At 44.1% G+C, this 21,003-nt stretch overlaps 1 protein-coding gene across 5 annotated transcripts in view; it reads left to right on the top strand.

Moving 5' to 3' along the window:
* Positions 1 to 21,003, top strand: part of RNF152 (ring finger protein 152) — an 81,744-nt gene that overhangs the window by 2,540 nt on the left and 58,201 nt on the right. The gene's annotated exons all lie outside the window — the stretch shown is intronic.

The following is a 21,003-nucleotide window of genomic DNA, read 5'->3' on the forward strand; positions in this document are numbered from 1 at the left end:
GATTTGTCATTCCCTTCTAGGGTAGTTTTGTTTGGAAACGTGACTTTTAACAAAACATCAGTGATGCTGGCATTTATTCTTCGACTCAGAGCATTCATGTATCACCAGGAAAAGTAGATGAGTTATCAACCTGTCCCAGCTGAAACAAAGACCAGTGCTTTGGAAAGATCAGCCTTGTAGTGGGGCTAAGGTAGAGGTATTTTGACAAGTGGTTTTTATGTCAGCAGTAATGCAGGGTGTGTGCTGTGCAAGAGGGGAAGCTCCGTGATGGGATAATAGGGAGTGTAATAATGCAATAGAAACAAAGGGTGTGTGTGTGTGTGTTTTAAATAGAAAAAATAAATACCTCACCCACAAAATTCCACATGGGAAAACAGCTGCCTGAACATGTAAATGCATGTCCAAGAACAAAGATAGCCGTAGCACAGAGTTAGCTTTCAATGTGGTTTTCAATTGTGCCTAGTAATAAATCCTAATCAAGTGTTGTACTGATGTTTAATTTGTTCTTTTAGGTGGATGCTCCCCACTCCCAGATGTCGGCAGTAGTGTGTTTTAGTTTTAGGTTGGAGGAGCCCTAGAGGTGATGAGACTGACTTTTTCCGCCAGAGCCGAGTCCTTTCTACAGTGTTCATTTAATTCATTTGGCAGATGTTTATGGAGCTCCTGATAGGCACTGGGCTCTCTGATCACTGCCAAGGGGCAGGCTGGGGCGGAGTGTGGAGACACAAAGGCGAAGCGCCTTCCAGAGCTTCTGGGGGGATGGAGAAATGAAGACCTGACTAATTAGGTGCAGTGGGCGCTAGAGAGAGGGGAGCAAAGAGGGGGTACTGGACTTCTGAGGAGGCAGCCTATGATCATCCCGCCTCCACTTGAACGCCTCTTTCATTAGGGTGCTCACTGCTTCGCCAATGTCTGCACCTGTTGTCAGAAGGCGACCTTCTCTTCATAGTCTTTAAACTCCGCAGCTGAATTCCACATGAATGGGTAGATTTCACCATTGTGGAGAGGTTATTCTGTTTTCATTCCTTATTCTCTCAGAGTTGTTTAGATCTGTCTATCCTGTTGGCACCCTCTACATTTCAAGGCATTATTCAGGCCCTGCTGCACTTGAATTTTGAAATAAATTCTGCTTTTCTGAATTAGAAAACAGATGGGAGGGGGACGTTTGCAGATCTCTCTCTTTTTTAAGCAGTGATGTATCAGCAAGATAGGTTAGGTTATTCTGCCATAACAAATAACCTCCGGGTCTCAGTGGCCCGGTTTCTTTCTTTCCCACACTGTGTGTCCAACACAGTCAGCAAGTGGGCCCTGCTCATCGTAGTCATGCAACGACCCAAATTGGTGGGGGTGTGATCTTGACGTGTGATCAAGGTCACAAGATCACTGCAGATCAAGGTCACAGGATCACTGCAGCATGGGAGAGGAAGCTCCAGGGGATCTTGCTCCAAAATGACATGATCTGACCCTGAAGTGACTTATGTTGCTTCACCAGACTAGTCCTATGACCCCGTTTAACGACAATCTGCTATTTCTTGTACTGAAAAAGGGAAAACCGGATATAGGTGAGTAGCACTAATGACCTTCCACAAGTGGTGTGGTCTAGTGTGTTCCTACGGGGTCTAGCTTATTAGCACATTGAGTGTTATACGAGTATGGATTGAATGAACAAATGATACGTCGCTTAAAGAATCTGGTCGTACTCCAACCTGTTCTTTATTAGTATGTTCCTATTATATTTGCTAATATGACCTCACACCGGTCATCAAATAAAAAATGATAATTATTTTCTCTTTTTGCCTGTTTTGAGTAGTTCTTTGTTCTGACGTGATAGGCCAGGAATGTTTCCAAGGCTGGTTCTAGGAGGTTCTGTGCTTAGCATTATATAATAGAGAGGGATTGCTTACACACTTCCTCTCCCTCGCTGTCTGCCTCTTGTCTAAGACTTCCTGAGTTTGTTTGAGCAGCCAAGGGTAGAAAAAGCAACGGTGGGCCTAGCGTCACCCAGGATGTGGCCTCCTTCAGCCAATACGGCAGATAAGACCAAGAGGGGGCAGGGGGTGTGTGGGGTAGTCTAGATCTTCCTCTTACTGCTTTGATATTAGAAAAAGGAATTTGGACAAGAGGTATTTTCTGGTCATAGGGCTAATAGAACACCTGAGAGTTCTGGGGCATTCAAACTTTCATCAGCAACCATGGTGGCTATGAGGGTGGTAAGTTTTAAAGCCTCCCTTTCTGCACCCTCCCTAAAAATAGTTGGGTTCTGTGGCATAGTCATTGTGAGGGGCTGTGGATTAAGCGGCTGGTGGCTTGTTGAGAGATTTTGCTGTGCAGAGTGCTGGTCACGCAAATAATCTTTGTTATAAATGCGTGCATGGATTAGAACGTCTAGGATTTGATATATACCTTTAGCATAAGTATGGAATTGAACAAGAGTATGGCTTCTGGGTCAGTAATCACCTTGTTGAAGTCGTTTTTACAGACAGCTCTCCGTAGGCAGGTGATATGGTAAGCTGACTGCTAGCTCCTGAGTCAGTGACCAGAGGACCTCAGTGTTGGCCTAAGAGTCCAGAGGCTGCCCCCTAGTCCAGCTTTCCTTGAGTGACAAAGTATTGCACCCGTAGGAGTTCTGAGGTGGAGATGAGCAGCTGAGAAACCGGCAGAGAGATCAGATGCAGCCCATCCAAGACCTCCAGGTACTAATTCAGGGCGAGGCGCAGACTGAGAGGGAGAAAATGAAGCCCGGAGGGACTGGTCTTGAAATATCTTTGGGAAGCTCCAAAATACATGCCTAGATTTTGTTGGGCCTCTGAGTTCCTACCGTTTTACTTTCATAGTGAAGTTGGCCATCTAGGTAGAAGACCCCTGTGGAGGGAACGTGGTTCCTGGCACTGCCAGTCGCAATGACGTGGTTGCAATGTCGTGGAAGCCGGAAGCAAGGAACGTGTTGGTTTTCCTGATCCTTCCCTCAGGGCTTTGGGAGCTACACTGTATGTTCCAGGATAAAACAAGTACTTGTTTTATGGTTAAGGATTTTCTATTTCCAGTTGACTTACTGTCATTGTGAGAGTTCAGGAGGGAGGCCTCAAGTCGTGTATACGTGATTTGCATTTCCTTTGGGTAGCTCTCGAGGCCTGGGATTTCCTGCCGGAGACCTGATGTGGCTGCACAGGCCTTGGAGCACATTCCTTGTGGAGTTGTGTGTGTGTGTGTGTGTGTGTGTGTGTGTGTGTGTGTGTGTCGGGGGGCGGGGAGGGGGCGGGTGGGTGTGGTACCTGTGAGCTGCTGGGAGTCAAGGGGCTGAGTAGGAAAGGATGCCTTATTCACCACTTGATTTATTAATTCCTGCATGGATGAAACTCATTGCAACATCCTGCATGGTAAAGGTTATTATTGTAACATCATATAGGCTTCCTGGGGGAGCAGACTTCCCCAGGGAAGGGATTGATCAAATGCAGATGTGCTGCTGGTGGAGAAGAAGTCGTGAGGAAATGGAGTCTCCGAACGCAGTATTCTGTGCTTGTGTTTTCTCTTTCTGCTCCCCCATCCCCATCTTACTCCTACCTGTCAAGGAAGTGTAACTTTTCTGCCTCACTTTCCATTAATAAGTCCAGATAATCACATGTAATGTGCTCCTCACTGAGAGGAGAGAGATACTGTGGAAATAGATACTGTGGAAATAGGGGCCATTATTATTCACGTTGGTGTTCCGCTTATTAACAGATTAACTGATCATCTTTATTTTTTAAATTTTTTATTTCTTTTAACATCTTTATTGGAGTATAATTGCTTTACAATGGTGCGTTAGTTTCTGCTGTATAACAAAGTGAATCAGCTATATGTATACATATATCCCCATGTCCCCTCCCTCCCACCCTCCCTATCCCACCCCTCTAGGTGGTCACAAAGCACCCAGCTGATCTCCCTGTGCTATGCGGCTGCTTCCCACTAGCTATCTGTTTTACGTTTGGTAGTGTATATATGTCCATGCCACTCTCTCACTTCATCCCAGCTTACCCTTCCCCCTCCCCGTGTCCTCAAGTCCATCCTCTACGTCTGCGTCTTTATTCCTGTCCTGCCCGTAGGTTCTTCAGAACCATTTTTTTTTTAAGATTCCATATATGTGTGTTAGTATGCGGTATTTGTTTTTCTGACTTACTTCACTCTGTATGATAGACTCTAGGTCCATCCACCTCACTACAAATAACTCAGTTTCGTTCCTTTTCATGGCTGAATAATACTCCATTGTATATATGTGCCACATCTTCTTTATCCGTTCATCTGTCGATGGACACTTCGGCTGTTTCCGTGTCCTGGCTGTTGTAAATAGTGAACTCAGCATCTTTAGTGACAGTTCCCACATCTTCCTTGATTTCCATCCCCACTGCCACATCTTAGCTGAGAACCTTATTTCTCTCATTCCTGGCTTTCCCAGCCCCAGCTTCCTGTCCAGCTTTGACTTTTGCTCTGCATGACTTTAAAACACAACATTAGCTGGGATGGTTAGCCCATTAGTCCCCCAAAATTCTTTGCATGGCCCTATTTCTTAATCCTGGAATATTCTGTGGCCTACAGTCTCCTGTGCCTCATGATACCCCATCATTAAAGGTGTGACTCAGCTCTTAACTCTCCTAAAAAACTTAACTCCATCATTTTAGCTCATAGCAATCCTCGACGCCTCCACAGTTCTCTGTCAAAATTACCTCTCTCATTTCACTCAACATTCATTCTACAAAGGGCACTTATCATTAGATTGTCCTGTATTATCACGTAAGATTGAAGTGTCTTTTTCTGTTTAATTGCAAAGAATAGAAACCCACTAAAGCTAGTTCATGTAACAGGAGGTGTGTTGACAAGATGTCCCAGGGTGTCTTTTGTCATCAAACCACATATCACAAGTCATTGCTCAGCTGGGGGAGAGGGTAAGGCGTACAGTTCTTTGCAAGGGGCCTGCAGGCTGGTAGATGTAGAGATGAAAATAGCAGGATCTCGGTTCTCTTGCAAGTTCCTTAAAGATGAAGGCTGGATGAGGTTTGACCTTATTTTATATTCCCTACCACGTTTGTACAAATTAAGGGCTCCGTACATACTCGATCATTGATAACACAGAAATGATTTTGACTTACTGTGGTAAGGGAATTATACATGCTTTGGGCCTGTGGAATTGAAGTTAAGAAGAGAGAAAATTATTTTTAAGAGCTTCCCCTACTTGCATTAATAATGAGTAAATGTTGAATCAGATTAGGGTTGCCAGGCTGCAGTGTGCATACCAGTGGTTGGGAGGTGAACATTCTCATAGAGGGTCATCATTCTAACAAAATGAATTGTCACTGGTGGCCTGTTTTTCAACTTGAATTGGGCTGATTCTTCCAAAACAATAACAAAGCAAACAAAAAACCCCTCTTCCTGGGGACATACAGTAAGCAGCATCAGAACTCTACACTCCACCAAGCCAGCCAACAAACTCAGGGAGCAGATGGTGCTGTTTGGGTTTGACATGAGTGGGTGACAGTTCCCCACAAATGGCTACCACCCCTCCCTTCCTAATTAACTTCTGGCCATAAATGCCTTTGGGAGGGACATCTGGTTTACCTCACTTCTTTTGATCTTGGAATAATTCACAGGATAGAAAGTCTTCTTTAGCCCTCGGAATGCTCGATCATTATGGATAGTGTTATTATGAAAGAGGAAATGTGTTCAGCTGCTTGGAGAAAATGACCAGGAATATATTAACATTAAAATAATGTTCTCAGTTTGACAGGTAATGAATGGAGCTGAGAGATAAATGTCTCAGAAACAAAGTATTTGGTGTGATGTTCTTTTGCAGTTGTGTCGCTCTGTAGGTTTGCAGATTGCTTCCTTTCAGGTTAAATGAAACTGAAAGTGGTTGGAGAGCAGGAGGGTAGATCTCTACCATGCAGGTAGAGTGCCAGCCATCCTTAACTGGGGTAAGTACCTGTCCATGTATTCCTGCCCCATCACACTAACCCTTCAGGAGCTTCAGGTAGGAGTTCATCTATTCACCTATGGTGGTGGCTAAAATAGCCTTTGAAACACTGAGCATCAATAACTTAAAACTCATATTAGGTATGCAATTGTATTCATTACATTTATTCAAATATTGAGTGCCTACTGTTTGCCAGGCACAGTTCTGCCCAATTCTAACTAAAATCCCTACCTTGCCTTAGCTTAATGTACGAGCTTAACTCATAATTGATTTGGCTTCTTCTGCCTTTTTTTTTTTTTTCTTGCAATGGCGACACTGAAAGTGGAGAGAATAAAAGAAATGTATCTGATACTCTCCTCTCTCAGTTCTTGATGCCTCACTATATATGCTCACCTTACTTGAACCTAATTCAGTTGAATGGTTGAAAACATGGAACTTTTGAAGCAAGATGGGTTGGGTTCAAACATGAGCTTTGTCATAATGACCTTGAGTAAATAAGGTCTGACTGAGCCTTGGTTTCTTCCTCTGGAAAATGGAGGTCAATCAACCTCACTGAGTTATTGTGAGTGTGAGATCATTTATATAAGGTGCTTCGTGTGTTGTCCTACACATCACAAGCCCTGCGTAATGGCAACTATTATTATCGTCCATTTTATGTAGTATTTACCATCCACCAGTCTTGGTGCTGGATTCTGGAAATCTTGGGGTCAATAGTTATGGTCTAAACTGAAGGAGCTCTTAAACTAGCCAAGGAAATACCCACATCCAAATAACTCCAGCCTGCGGCATTTATGTGAAGATTTCTTCTGTATGTCGTGTCATTGGAGTCTTGTCATTGGAAAGTCTTTGTAAAGCTTAAATGGTGTGGCATTTTAAAAGGATAGGCCTTCTCAGGAGGAAGCTGGAGGAAGCTGTGAGGTTCTAGGACAGCCCACGGGCAACCCAGGCCTTCCTTAAAGGGCACCAGGCGCCTTTCTCCTAGGGCCTCATTTCCCTCAGGCAAGTGAAGTAATGTACCTCCCTTTGCTGAGGTCTGGTTTCTTGGGGGTAGGGTGACCCACTGACTCAGCTTGTCCAGGCCTAAGAGGGTACCTGAGTTGAGGGACTTGCCATTTTAAAACCAGAATAGTCCCAGGAAACCTGGGACCGGTTGGTCACCCTACTTAGGGGTCCTGTCCTTGTTCTATGATTGTTGTTCGCATCCTGAAGCAGGCTTTGTAGACATTTCACATCGTTAGAGGCACAGCCATCGTAAGACAGGAGGCAGGAGAGAATGGGGCAGGATAAGACTGGAGAAGGCAGTGTGGCTGTCAATCTATATTTGAATCTGCTTTTTGGATGGAATCTTTATTAGTATTAGTATTATTTTAAAGAAGAGAGCTCTTTAATAAAGGCACAAAAACTAGACTGTACAATGCAAAATATAAAGTTAATGGAGTCTTTAAAAAGTTTCCCCTAGACAGTGGTATTTGCTATGCCTGGTAGGGCTGTTGAATGGAACTTGGTACATAGTAGACATTCAGTAAATATTTGTTGAAGGAAGGCTAGAATCAATTTAATCTTCAGAAATAGCTTTGAGAGCTGGGTTCCAGTTCAGGCTGGATTTGAGCCTGGGCCTTTGATACCTAATTTGAAAGTGTGTAAACCCAGATCTGCTCTTGTTGCAAGCAGATTCCTTGTGCTGATATCCGAAGTGTATTCATGTAGGAGCTTAGGCCCTTCTCGACTTGTGTTTTTTTCTTCTCGGTGAAACCACACGACACCAGCAGATGGGTTGCCTTGTCTTTTGGTTGCAGCTAGGATGTTTCTGGAACGTGCCCGTGTTGTAAACGTGACGGTAGTGTGGGCTGTGATGGGGGCGCTTGTGTACACAGTGCTCAGTGCTTTCCTCCCAAAGGTGTGGGAGGGATTTCCTGCTGAGTCTGTTAATTCCAAATGGGGGCTGGGAAGGGGACCAGGCCTGGCTCCATTCTGCTGGGTGGAGATGTCCAGAGCCGGGCTCCCAGTTGCCAGCGTTCCCTCCTCCTGAACCTTCGTTATGAACACAGATGGCAACCTATAAGGCTCTTAGATAAGCCACAGATTTTTCTAGTCTTTAGCTGAGGCTTCAAATGGTAATCTTTTGTCTTCTGTTTCTTCCTGAGAAGTGTTAACTGTTTATCCAGGGATGGTAGGACCTGCAGCAAGTTGCCAGAAACAGTAATTAGTTTGCTGGTTGCCAGTTCTCTAAATCTCATGCACAGAGCACCTGAGGGCAACTGCCAGACATTTACATCACCCTTCGCATCAGATTCCCATGTCATCATTATGTACGCTGAGAAATCATATTCTTTTATGTTCCTGACAAGCCAGATTTCTTCATGGGTTCTTACTTCACCTAAGAAGAAGGTAAATAGCTTATCTACGGAAGGGGAATCTTTCGGGTAAACAGAATTGATTTACTAAATTGCCTTTATTTCTATACACAAAATACTAAATATTAGTTCAAAGAGAGTGTTTCTTTGCAGAGTCCATAGTTTACTTTTTTTTTTTTCCAACAGTGGAGTCAGAGCTATCAAAAATTTATTGTTCATACGCCTTGAGTTTATATCAAAATAATAAATAAAGTTTTTGAGAATTGCATCTCAGGGCGGTCGTACTTCCCTACAAGGAGTTCATTGACGTACAAGGAAAAATGTCTTTACTGAGAAGTTGAAAAGAACACGACAGACTTCACTCCAGACTTATTATACCTTACTTGTTGAAATCTGTCCATGAAGATGCCGAACCCTCTCTTTAATGTGCTCCTTAAAATAGCATTCTCTTGGGATCAAGTCCAGTCTGCAATGGAAATTGAAGGAGACCCTGTCCAGACAATTTAGAATTCCTTGTAAATTAGGAGGGCAGCGATAATCAATTTTGAAGCCTAAGCGTGATTCAGCCTAGTTCTTCTGGTTGGCTTGACTTTTGTTTTATTCCTTGTTCTTGACTTACTGCAAAAGGCATTGCCATGCAATTTTGTTTCCACTTTTCGTAAAGGTGGATGGGACTTGACTTAGCCTAAGACCCTAGATGTCTCCCCCTCACCATAGGAGGAAGCAGTTCGGAACAGACTGACTCTTCTCCGGGTTCTGGAGGCTGCTTCCCTCGTTTTAACTTCTCCTTCGAGATTCCGACTTGTAAAGAAACAAATTTCTTCCTTTTATGAGGCTTTTTAGTGCTAGGTGATTAGTGTCGTTCGATATAATCTATAGTACTTAACAACTAGATACACTGTTTTCCCAAAGCAGATCACAGTGAAAATAAGAGTTAGAGAGAGAGAGAGGCATCAATTTGAGGGAGGAAGCGTGAGTAAAGAGAATGATGGGGGTAATAATTGTGTCGGAGTATGGTATTTTAAAAATTTTAATTTTAGCTTCAAAATTAAGAACCACCGTTGTTTACATGGTGATGTTGGTTTGTAATTAATAGCATCTGGCCCAAGCAAACTGAAGTCGCTATTAGTAATATTCTACAAAACAACATGAAAGTTCATCAGATATTTCCCTTCCCAACTGTGTCAGATTCCACAATGAATTTTATGACAACCAAAAGACAATTTTGGGGGGCAGAGGAGATGGCTGTGGTACAAAGATAGAGACAGTGTTTATTATATGCTTCAGGTTCAGTGCTAAGAGCTTTAAGCACATTATCTGGGAGGCAGGAGATCCTGGAAACTTAGGTAACTTCTTCAAGGTCACACAGTGAATTTATGCCAGAGCCAGGATCTGAACCCGGGCAGTCTGTGCTCTTAACCACAGCCTGGGAGCTACATTCACAACTGGAAGAAGATCGGAAGAAGCAAAAGCTTTTCTTTTTTAACCCAACAGGTTCAGTGTGACATAATTTAGGAAGAGATCTGACTTCTGCACGGTCCTGTCTTTGGGGAACAAAGATGGATGCATTTGGGCAACCATCTGCCTGAATCAGTTTCATGTTGGCTCTGAGGTAGCATGGTTTGAAAGACTCTGTGACAGGTCCTGTTGGGAAATTTGCAGTGAGATTTCCAGCTATTACCCGGGCTTTGCCCTGTGCTAACAAATTTCTATGAAGCCTGGTGGTGTGAATTGTTTCTCAAAGGGCCACTTGACTGAAAGCCAGTGTGTGTGGCTGGGAGCTTAAGACTTTCACGAGCACACTGCTAAAAAATGTTTGAACCAAATAGCGTTTTTTACTACCCCTCCTCCCCTAGTTCCTATTTCTTCCCCTAAACAAAAAGGGAATAAATCATATCCTTTCATATTGTTATTCCTTTGTTTGTACAGTTTCCTTTTCCTGGAACCACCTTTTTCTTCTCCACCGCCCTGCAAAAAAACCCCCACAACATTTCGATGGAAAGCCATGAGTATATGCTTCCTTCGAGACGTCTTTCCTATTCCACTTTCCCTATGGCTTCTCCTCCAACTCTCTCAGCCTGAATTCATTGCCCTTCCATTTGTTCTTTTAAATCCCACTTACCCCCATGTCTGATAATCTACATATACTTGCCTCCCCTGCTCCACTGTGAAGTCTTTGACTTGTAAGACCTTGTCTTGTTTAGGAGCCTGGAGCTTGGATGAATGAATGGAGGAACGAACAAGCAAATGAACGAACAGACTATCGATACGTGGATTTGCTGGGATTGATTAGAGTGTATGGTAGTGGGAAATGGTGGTGGATCTGAGCATTGACGTATGTGCGACTGTGGAGACTGGCTAGATGCTTACCAAAGTCTCGGCAATATTGCCATTTGGGGCTGGTTAATTTTTTCTTGTGGGGAGACTGTCCTGTGCACTGGGGGACGTTTAGGAGCTTCCCTGGACTCTACCCACTAGATGCCAGTTACCCAGCTATAACAATCAGAGATGTCTCCAGACATTGCCACCTGCCTCTTGAGAGTCAAAATTGCCCGCAGTTGACAACCACTGTATTGGACTACTTTCTGTATCTAGCTGGAGCCATGAGATTGGTTCTCATGAAAGGTTGTGTGTGGAAATGAGAGGCAGTTAAGAGTGGGGGTCCTTTTGCATATCTACTCTCTTTCTGGTCTGCTGGCCAGCTGCAGGGGTGTGCCGGGGAGAACTATGAAGCCCTGGGGTATGATGGAGTCACGGGGTGGAAGGACCCCTGGTCCTGAATGACCTTGTGGAGCAGAGCCTTCCTTACCAAGTTGCATTGAGATGCAATGTGAAGAAATTAAACCACATGCGTTAGGCCAGTGAGATTTGGGGGTATGTATTTTGGCAGTCAGTCTACCTTCCCTAACCTTCCCTGACGCTTGGAAAGAAGGGACTTTGCTGAAGCAGCCATGCCCAGTATTCCAGGCAGTGAGTAAAATCAGACATTCTAACCACGGCAAAAGAGAGAGTTTGTTTATTTGTTTGTTCTTGTGTAGGTAGCATCAGTCTTATTGCTATAATTCTTTTAATTTCTCAAATTTATCAGGAAATAAGAGGATGATAAATGTGAATTTGCTGTTCCACCACTTTAATAATTCTGAGCTGTGAATAACAGGCAGCTCTGAGCTATAAATGCTTTTAGTAAAAAGTTAATAAAACATCGAATGTCCCAGCGGTTCTCGCTTCACTGTGTATGAATATGAGTCTGCAACGCAAGTTCAGGTTGAGATATCTGTGGTAATTTATGTTTAATGCGTTTTCATATTTTGGGGGGAAAATGACAGATGTTGATACCCTACAGTCACAGCTCTTCCCCACACCATTAACAAATAAATTGCTGTATATGATGTGATGGGCTTTAAACCGGACTCCTATATGCTTAGTCCAGCTGAATGATGTGGGTTAGTGTCCCTTAAAAAGCTGAACCCCAAAGCTTGCTTCTCAGACCAAATTCAATGCCTAGTGCAAGATTTCCTTTGCAGCAGTTAATTGGATTTGTGGTTGTGTCTACGCAGGGCCACTGTCCGCAACTCGTAAGTCAAACGGTTTCATTTGGCACTCATCTGGATGACAACAGAGGGGTTGTTTGTGGGAGACAATGGCTGATTGTGGGTGAGCCCTTCGTTGGCTGAAAGCTTTGTGTTTGAGTCAGTGGTCTCGGTGCCTGCCCCATTTGCACAGCGTTCAGTCCATTGTACAAAGAGCCACCCCCGGTGAATTTTACCTTACCTGTCAGACTCCCTGTCAGCAAATAGAACAAATCTGGCCTCAGGATTTTAAGATGGTAAAGTCTCTCTTTCTAGAAAAAATCCTGCTGGCATTTAACTACCAAATATCTGATCCTTCTGTGTTTTTTTTTTCCCCCAGATAAAACATTTGCATAAGAATAAGAGTAGCTAATATGGATGACACTAGTTACGTGCCAGGCTCTAAGTGTTTTGCATACAGATTGTGCGTCATTATCACAATAGTCTTAAGGGGAAGGTACTACTAATATCTCTATTTTGATTTCTCCATTTACAAGAACTTGAGGCACAGAGAGGCTAAATGATTTGCCCAAGATCACAAAATAAGTAATGCCAGAGCTGGGATTAGAACCCAGCCATGACTGGCTCCAGAGGTTATGATATAAGCCACTGCAGTATGCTGCCTCAGATTTTTCATTCTGTTAAGGAGACTCACTTTGTCTGAGATATCCTGTATTTTTATGACTTCAACTAACATTTGTATATGATGATTAAAAAGAGTTCGTGATATTATTGCTTTATTTTTGCATGGATTGAGCATAATTCCCTACTAAGCTGTCAGCTGATGGCCTTGTGTCTTCCATAACTCTTGACACAACGCTTCCTTGTAAGAAAGTGCTAATTTAGCACGTTGGTTTGATTATTTTTATATAGAGATGCTCCTTTAGGAGGTTACCTCTGTAGGAATAAGGACACATGGACACAAGGAACTCAAGTGCCAGGTGGTGTTGGATGAAGTGGCCTTGGAGTTCAGAGGGGGAAAGATGACTTCCTGCTAGAGGGTTTAGAATGGCTTCATGGAAGAAGTAGCATTTGCCAGTGCCCTGGAAGGGTAGGTAGTCATCTGGACATCTGGAGTGGCATTTCTGCAGCAGCAAGGTGGTAAGGGAGGGTGGATCTTGTCTTCTGGACAACAAAAAATGCTTTCTGCCTGAAGCCTGGAGCATTTGAGCAGGACTTGTAGGAAAAGGATTAGAATGGTGGGTGGGAGGGGGACTTTGGCATTTATTCTGCAGGAAGCCATTGATGGTGTAGGGGCAGGAAAGGATGTGGATGTGAAACCGTGCTTTCAGAAGCTTAACCTGGCAGCAGTCGGTATGGATCGGGGCAGGAAAGGACAAAGGTGGGGAGGCCAGTCGGGGTCCAGAGAAGATGTGGGGAAGACTTGGACTCCAGGGGGGAGGCCACAGGAATGGAAAGGGTGAATGAAAGCAAGAAGCGTTTCTGAGACAAAGTTAGAATTTTGGAGACGGATTGAATGAGAGGTGAGAAGTAAACAGGTTTTCACGTCTGAGCTACTGGGTGAATAGTGGTAACAAATATAAAATTGTGGAGGTAGGACCAGATTTGGGAGAAATCAAGAGTTCACTTTGGAAATGCAGTTAGTAGCGAGGTCAGAGCTGTTTTTTCGAGAGTAATGCACATCCAGGTGGTCATTATGAGTCTGAGTTTTGAACTGTGTTACCCAGAGAGAACCTCTCGAGGGCTGGCTGTGAAAGGACATAGGTAAAAAGAATGGTAGGAACAAAGAAAAAAATTATCTGGAGCAGAGGAGACTTCACGTATCGAACACTAAAAGTGGTATGTGACTTCACGTTATCGTGTAGCTCGATTTCTATTTGTTGCTCCTAAATTGGTTATGATTTCTTCTAGATTTGAAATGCTTTACGGACCATGCATGAGAAGTGCTCCCTATGGGACCCTGCCTGGAATATTGGGAACCTGGTTGGAAGACCCTCTCCTCATCTAAGCCGGTTCACTCACCAGCCCCTAGATGTGCTCGGGACCGGCCAGCCTGCTCCCTCTTCCTCTGCCCTTCTATTCAAATCATAACTCTTTCTTTAATTCCCTGCTCAGATCCCATCACTGAATCCCCAATAATCACAGCTGAAAGTGGCCTTTGCTGCCTCCTATGTGTCGCAGACCTTAATGTAGGTCCTGGGGACAGCCAGCTGCTGGCCAAGGGCAGATCAGGGCTGAGCCCACCTATTCATCTTTGCATTGCAGGGACCTAGCTTATTACTTTTTTCACCAGTAAATGTTAGCGTGAACTGTTACATCTCTCACTAGTTTTTAATCTCCTTGAGGACTGCAGAGATCTAATGCTTTTTTTGTATTTCCCACACTGTTTTTCAGATATGGTATCTTGGTGGTCCTGGTTGATGAAGGGCTGTAGTGTCAGAAAGTTTCCTTTCCTCGTTGGGGCCACTGCATCTTGACAGCTAAATCTTGTATCTGTAATCAGAAGTGTCATGTTAGTTACCACCTTTGACTGTGTTTATATTTGTCTACTATTCAAAAGACATATTGACTACCTTGATTGATTCTTTTCTTACTGTGGTGTTGAGCGGTGGCTGCAAGGAGATAGTGTCGGGGCACATTGCCATGTAGTTTTGCCTTTGGTTTTAAGGTAAGATGTTGGGTTAGGTTTTCAGGAACCAAAATATACTCAGAGTCCAAATGGGTAAAAACAGAAGTAGAAACCTGAAATTAGTTTTTAATGTTTCTAAAATTAACTTAATCAGACAAAATTCATTTAGTAATGTATGAAAAATGGTTGTGAGTAAACAGAATGAAACTATGCTTATTAAGATAGATTAGGAAAATACTTTGGGGAGTAAAGCAGCTTTAATTTTCCTTTCTTGATGTTTGTTTACCAATACAATCTCAGCTAGAATCTGCTGTCCTGGGCTCTGGCCTGTTGCATTTTCTCAGAAAACAAGTCCACTTCCTCTGGGTTATGGAGAAAGAGCTTTCAGAGAATTTTAGGTGGGCTGACGTTCATAACTAACTTTTGAGTAATGGGAGTTTAGTACGTTGGCAGAAGAAAAGCAAGTGGTGGTGTTAGCCGCAGTGCTGTAAGAGGTAAGGCCTGCCAGTTTTTAAGTATGGAGATTGCAAAATTTGGGGTAAAATTTTAAGTATTAAATATCTTTACATTGGTCTCACAATTTTATAAGTGAAAAAAAATTGCTGATATGTCCTTGGCAGTCACTAAATCCAAAGCATCTTGTAAAACTCGACATAGTCATCCAATGTAATTCTTACAATAATTTAGAAGTAGGTTTTTGTCCCCATTTTTTGGATGACCAAACTGAGGCACGGAGAGGTCTAGCAGCTTGCTCTAGATTATGCTGTCAAGTGGCAGAACCAGGATGGAAACTCAGTAGTAGCATTGGTACATCAGTTCATTATAATACAGTGATCTTTCAAAACTTTGCAGTATTGGAAAGTACCGATAAAAAGTAATTGCTATCAGAAACAAAATATACTGACAATAAGCGTCTTCAATGAACATAATATTAAAAATGAAATGCTAAAAGTTTTAGAGTTTTAATCTCAGTCACTCTGTGCTCTGGTCACAATAGAGTTGTAATTTATCTTATTGTGGCTATTTTGTTTCTATACCAGAAATTCATCCAGAGATTATAGTGCAAAGAGTAGCTGCTGAAATTATGTGGAAGTAGAGAATAGTGAGGTTATTTTGAGGGAAGTCCACTTTAGTAGAATAGCCAATGCTTTTCGAATGTAGGACAAGCCAGAGAGGAAGGGGGCCTAATTATGGATCCTGTTTTGGAGATCAGAAACCAGACTGCCCAGAGTTCATTCAGAGTTTTTAACCAGATAGTATCAAGGTCATTAGCAATATTTTTTGGCTCTGGTATTAAGTTTTTTAAATAAACATTGTTCATCTCTAGCCTGTTCCATGAACTCCCCATTCTGAATGTTGGGAGTAACCAACATCAGGTTTGCTGCCCTCCTGACTGCAGGATCCTTTTCTGGAACCTCTCTCATGACAAGTTTTACCTTTTACCATGAACACGTCCCGGTGTCAGAAGCTTACCACCTCCCGAGTAAATTTGTTCCCATTTTATAGTCGGGAAAACCTGAGACTAAATGAGGTGAAATGATAGACCGAGGTCTCTGCAGTTCAGAGGTAGGCCTTGAATCAGCCCTGATAGAACATAACATCCTGTTCAACCCCAGTCGTGCTCCAGGAATCACTCGATGCGCACCCCAGCCGTCCAGCCTTTCCTTCTGATGGGGCGCCATCAGCATACCACAGGACCCGCTAATGCACTTTCACTCTGCTGGCCTGCAGTGTCCTTGGCTTTACCATTAGAGATTCATTCCTTGTGGTATGGAGAAGACAGCATGAACTGGTTACTCAGTGGGCTGAGGGCTGTATTCCTCCTCTGCTACTTATGTATTAGCCTTGTGATCCTGAGCAAATCACTCCGTGTCCTCATTGAAGATGAGGCCAGCAGTACCTGTCTCGAAGGGTCACTGCTGTGAAGGTTAATACTGATAACTGATGTGCACGGAGCCCTTGCAAGGGTGCCGGGTGCTGTTTTCAGTGTTATGTATATGTCACCTCACTAATTCTCAGAACGGTAGTCTGAGGTAGGAATCAGAGGCAGGCCCAGAGAAGTTAAATGATGTATCTGAGAGCTGGAGCTGGTACATAGACAATCAGTATAAATTCGTTCTTTTTGCTGTTCCTTTTGGGTTTTATATCCATGAGTCCTTTGCTAAAATGTGAGTGCCCTTGGGTAGGATAACCCATTCACCTCTGTAAGGGTATAGTAGCTAATCCTGTGAATCAGGTTTCGTTTAGCCCCTCTGAGAAGCAGGTGCAGGTCCGATGGAGGGAAGGTGAAAAAGACGACCACAAGCTGTAACGTGATCTGGGCAGGTAGGCTAAGACTTGAGGGTGGTGTGGTGGGAGGGACCCTGGGAGTGGTGGGAGGAGTAAGGTGAGCATCACAGTGAGGCGGGAGGCACCGATAAGGAAAGGCAGTGGGCGCTCAATTTAAACTGGACCTTTTTGCCTCGGATGGAGGTGGTCCCTCACTTTGGCTTCACTTTTTTCTCTTTCTCGGATCTGAAGAAGTGAGGTCTACAGACATGCTGATAGGGAGATAGGACTTTGACCCTTTTTCTTTCTTGGTGAACCTTAAAAGAACTCTTCTTTCCACATCCTTAAAAGAAGGTAGAGAAAGAAGAGTGACGTCCTGAAGCAGAACCTTCAGGGAGTGGGGTTTGGGGTCTGCTTGGTCAAGACACAAATAAGGGACGGGACTTTGGGGCGATGGAGCCAGCAGGGATGTGAAGTCTTTTCCCGGGGGACCACGCCAGCTGTGAAGAACCAGGGGTGAAGGGTCAGCCGGGGTTGGGGAGGGACCCTTTCTTCCTTGGGTAGAAGAAACCAGAGCAGATGAGAGCACTTAGTCGACACAAGCTTTGTGGGAGACAAGGAGATGCATGACATGAGGATTTTAAAAAATACCATTGCTTGTGCATATTTGCAATAATAAATCCCATCCGCGGACACTGTGATAAGTAAAGCTTGTTTGGAGGTCACAGGCCACATCATGGCTGCAGTGAAATTCGGCCACTGAAGGCTTCCTGCTGTGCTTTCTACACCTACCCACCCCCGAAGTCCAGCCTCCTTATAATCCTAAAAGCAGGGGATTAGCGTTACATACAGGTCCAGTAAAATAATATTTCTATATTTTCGATTATTTCTTTCCAAGAGAGGGGGAGGTTTGGGAGAAATGGAAGGATGTGATAGGGCAACATATACGGCGATGCCTAACTTGAGTTGGTAGACTTGCCCATCTTTTCCCTCATGGGTTGAATTCAGAATGAATGAGCTCAGCGTGGAAGTCTGTATCAGAAAATACAAATGCTTATCGTGAATCCTAATTACACGGCTACTGTCGTGGCTTCCTGTCCAAAGGTACCTCTGCTTTCTTATTTTGTCTTTATATCATTGTTCCTTGTACTGTTAGCCGTTCAGATTTGAGGATAGACATTTCCCATTTCTATGGATTTCAGTCATTAGAATTTTGTGGTGATTGAAATGGTTAAGACTGGAGTTACTTTAGCTAGTCCTACTTACAAAGAAGTGGAGAACTTAGGATATTCCCAGAACACATGAGATTACCAAGATGTTAGAATGTTCTAAAACTCTTTTCTAAGAACCTCAAATGCTTATGAAAGATCTACATTCTTATGAGCAATGAATGCTTCTTAGTTTTTGTATTTAATCATTAAAGTGGGAACCCTAAGGAACTCAAGAATAGGCAATTCTTTATCAATTTGCTTTTAAGTCACTTGTGAAGAATCCTGTGTGGCCTTGACCTTTTCATGAAGCTGCCTTTGCAATGCCTGGTCCTGACTTTCCCCCACACTTTCCTGTTCTGCATCTTTTCTCCACAGAACTACACAGCAAAATATTGATGTATGCTTCTCATTCATGTAGTGGACGACTTTGAAGTTGCTTCTAAAGCCCATACTTATCCTTGTGACCTGAGGCGGCCTTTCTGGATGCCCAGGGCAGTGAGTGCCCTGCAGAGTCAGCTAAGGGTGACTAGGCTGGACTTCCCTCCGCCCTGTGGTCTCCAAGCTGACACTGAGCAGGTGTGGCTGCTCTTGAGACATTGAATAAACTGGGAAGAAAAGAGAAACATTGGAAAATATGTAAAAAATGCTTTTCCTTGGGAGAAGCACCCCTGAACATGGCGCAGATAGGTGTCATCAGCTGATAGCAACACTTGAAGGCCTGTGCTGGCTGCAAGGGAAATGGAGAGAAAGGAAAGCCCAGCTTCATGCCTTACCACGAATGGGGGTTTGTGAAGGAGGCACGGGGCATCCAGATTGTCCCCCAGGGGCTCATTAAGTTCTAAGAAGGTGAGTAAAATTGGTTTAATGTGTTGTTTGTCTTAGCTAGCATATCAGTTGAAGTCGTATCTTTATGTGCATTTTGTGTGTTTTCACAGTACGGTGGGGTTCCTCGGAGAAATTGCGTGCCCTGGACATTGGTAACCATTCTAAGGGATTTAGGAACGTTATTTTATATTTTAAGTGATTACCGCGAGTTACAGTTGTTATTTTTGCTTTTCATGCTGCATTGTCAATGGCGTCTGGGTTTATTTGATGCCAAGTTCATGGTCAGGAATAGAGGCCTGAATGGTTCAGACTGGTGCTACAGGGAGTCCAGCCTGGTTTACATTGGTTCACCCTGTGGTAGGGTCCACAGAAGAGATGTAGGGAATAGGTACCCTCCCTTCTTAAAATTAAAAACAACAGCAACAACAAAATCCCCTTCTTCCAAATATCTCTTTGCTCTCCCTCCTGCTGCCAGGAAAAAACAATAAAAACCAGTTGGAGTTGTGGGTTCAGTTTGTCATCTCGTCGCTTTTGTGACTCGTGTGACTCTTGAGTTCCCACTCTGAAGATTATCTCTTGCCGATTTAAAATCTGAAACAGGCTTGCTTCATAAACCCTTGAGCTAGCGAGCAGATAGCTAGGTGTGTTTGCCATCACGAGGTTGCCATGTTTGAATGCTTGGTGGAAAAAAAGGCCCCGACAGGCAGAGCTTTTAAAAAGGGCACATAAACCCTTCCCATGTCCTCCTCCCTACTCTTAAGGGTCCTGAGTCAATCTGGGGCAAGCCCCTAAGTCTGCTGTTTGGTTTTGCTTTTGCTTTGAAGACATTTGTCATAGCACATTCATTAGTTCCAAAGCTTTGGGGACCGGCTCACCGCAGCCCTGCTGTGAGCACGCAGGGGCTGGTTGTGGAAGAGCCAGAGCCGTCGCCTTGGAGAAGGTCGCAGACTCGGGGGAGACACACGTGTGTCCCCAGTGTCAATAGGAAGTAGTGAATGGTTGACGAAGGGGATGAATGTGGCACTGCGGGGGCATAAAGGGGGGTTGTGGGAGCCCTCCCGGGAGGAGCGGCGGAGGGAACAGCACGTGCATAGTTTGGAAAAGCCAGAGTTGGGAGAAGATGGAGAAGAGGGTGTGGATCGGATGAGACTGGAAATGTAACCAAATCACCAAAGGATCTTTAGACCTTAGTGGGCATGTGGGCCCCACTCCCTTGGTCATAAGGAGTAAGTAGAATATTCGAAGTTGTGGGAGGCCTGCTCAGATGGTTCAAAGCATGGGAAATTGGGCAGAAAGTGTGGGTGTGAATCCTGGCTCTGCCGTGTTCTTGCTGTGTAACCTGGGCAAGTGTGTTGAGTGTCTTTGCTGCCGTCTCTTGCCCGGCAGTGTTGGGACCATGAGGGCACCTTCCCCGAATTGTCCCAAGGGTTAAGCCATCATCCTATTAAAGCCCTGACATGGGGTAGTGCTCTTGAGGGCTTCCAGGGACCTGATTGCCACTTAGGACCAGTACACAGGGCGGTGGGAGTGAGGGGGAGATTGGAGATGGGGATGGACCTGGTTTGCAGGGTTTTCGTGGTGGTCTGGACAGCGGTTCCCAGTGAGGTGTGCCCTGTGGGACCTTGGTCCTCTGAGCGCCTTTGGAAGTTGGGGCCACATGGTCGGGAATATGCCTGCTTCTCCACCCTGGTCTAAGGTGTGGACCCAGGCAGTGGTTGTAGGAACAGACCTGAGAGAAATTTTAGGAGGCAGCATAACCTGGGCTTGATGAAACTTTGGGAACATTATATTATCTTGTCTTTTGGACCACAGGGTTTACTCTAGTTCCCAATCATTCCAACAGGGAGATATGTAATTGAATCTCAGCTGGCTAGCCCTCCTTGCAAACTAAAAGAAAATCGCCATTTTTAGAGTTTTATGCAGGTTTCTTTTGGGGGGATGTGGACAGATATCACGGAGATATTTGCCTTTAATTTAAAATGAGTTGCCCTGGAAATCCATTGCACTGTACGTTGAGAAAACTATTTTCTGAGGTACAGAAGTATTAGTCCATTCTGAACCTCTCTGAGGCAATAGAGACAGTAAGTACTAAATGCCACAGTGAAATGGAGGCTGCTAGCAAGGGATTATCTAGGACTTGGGTTTAGACAATTTGCAAAAACAATTCAGCAAAGTCTATAAAGGCAACAGGGGAAAATAGTATTTCTTTTTTGTGCTGCCAACCAGGTTGTCACATGGATTA

The sequence above is a fragment of the Stenella coeruleoalba genome (assembly GCF_951394435.1).
Source record: "Stenella coeruleoalba genome assembly, chromosome: 14".
Taxonomy (NCBI): Eukaryota; Metazoa; Chordata; class Mammalia; order Artiodactyla; family Delphinidae; genus Stenella; species Stenella coeruleoalba.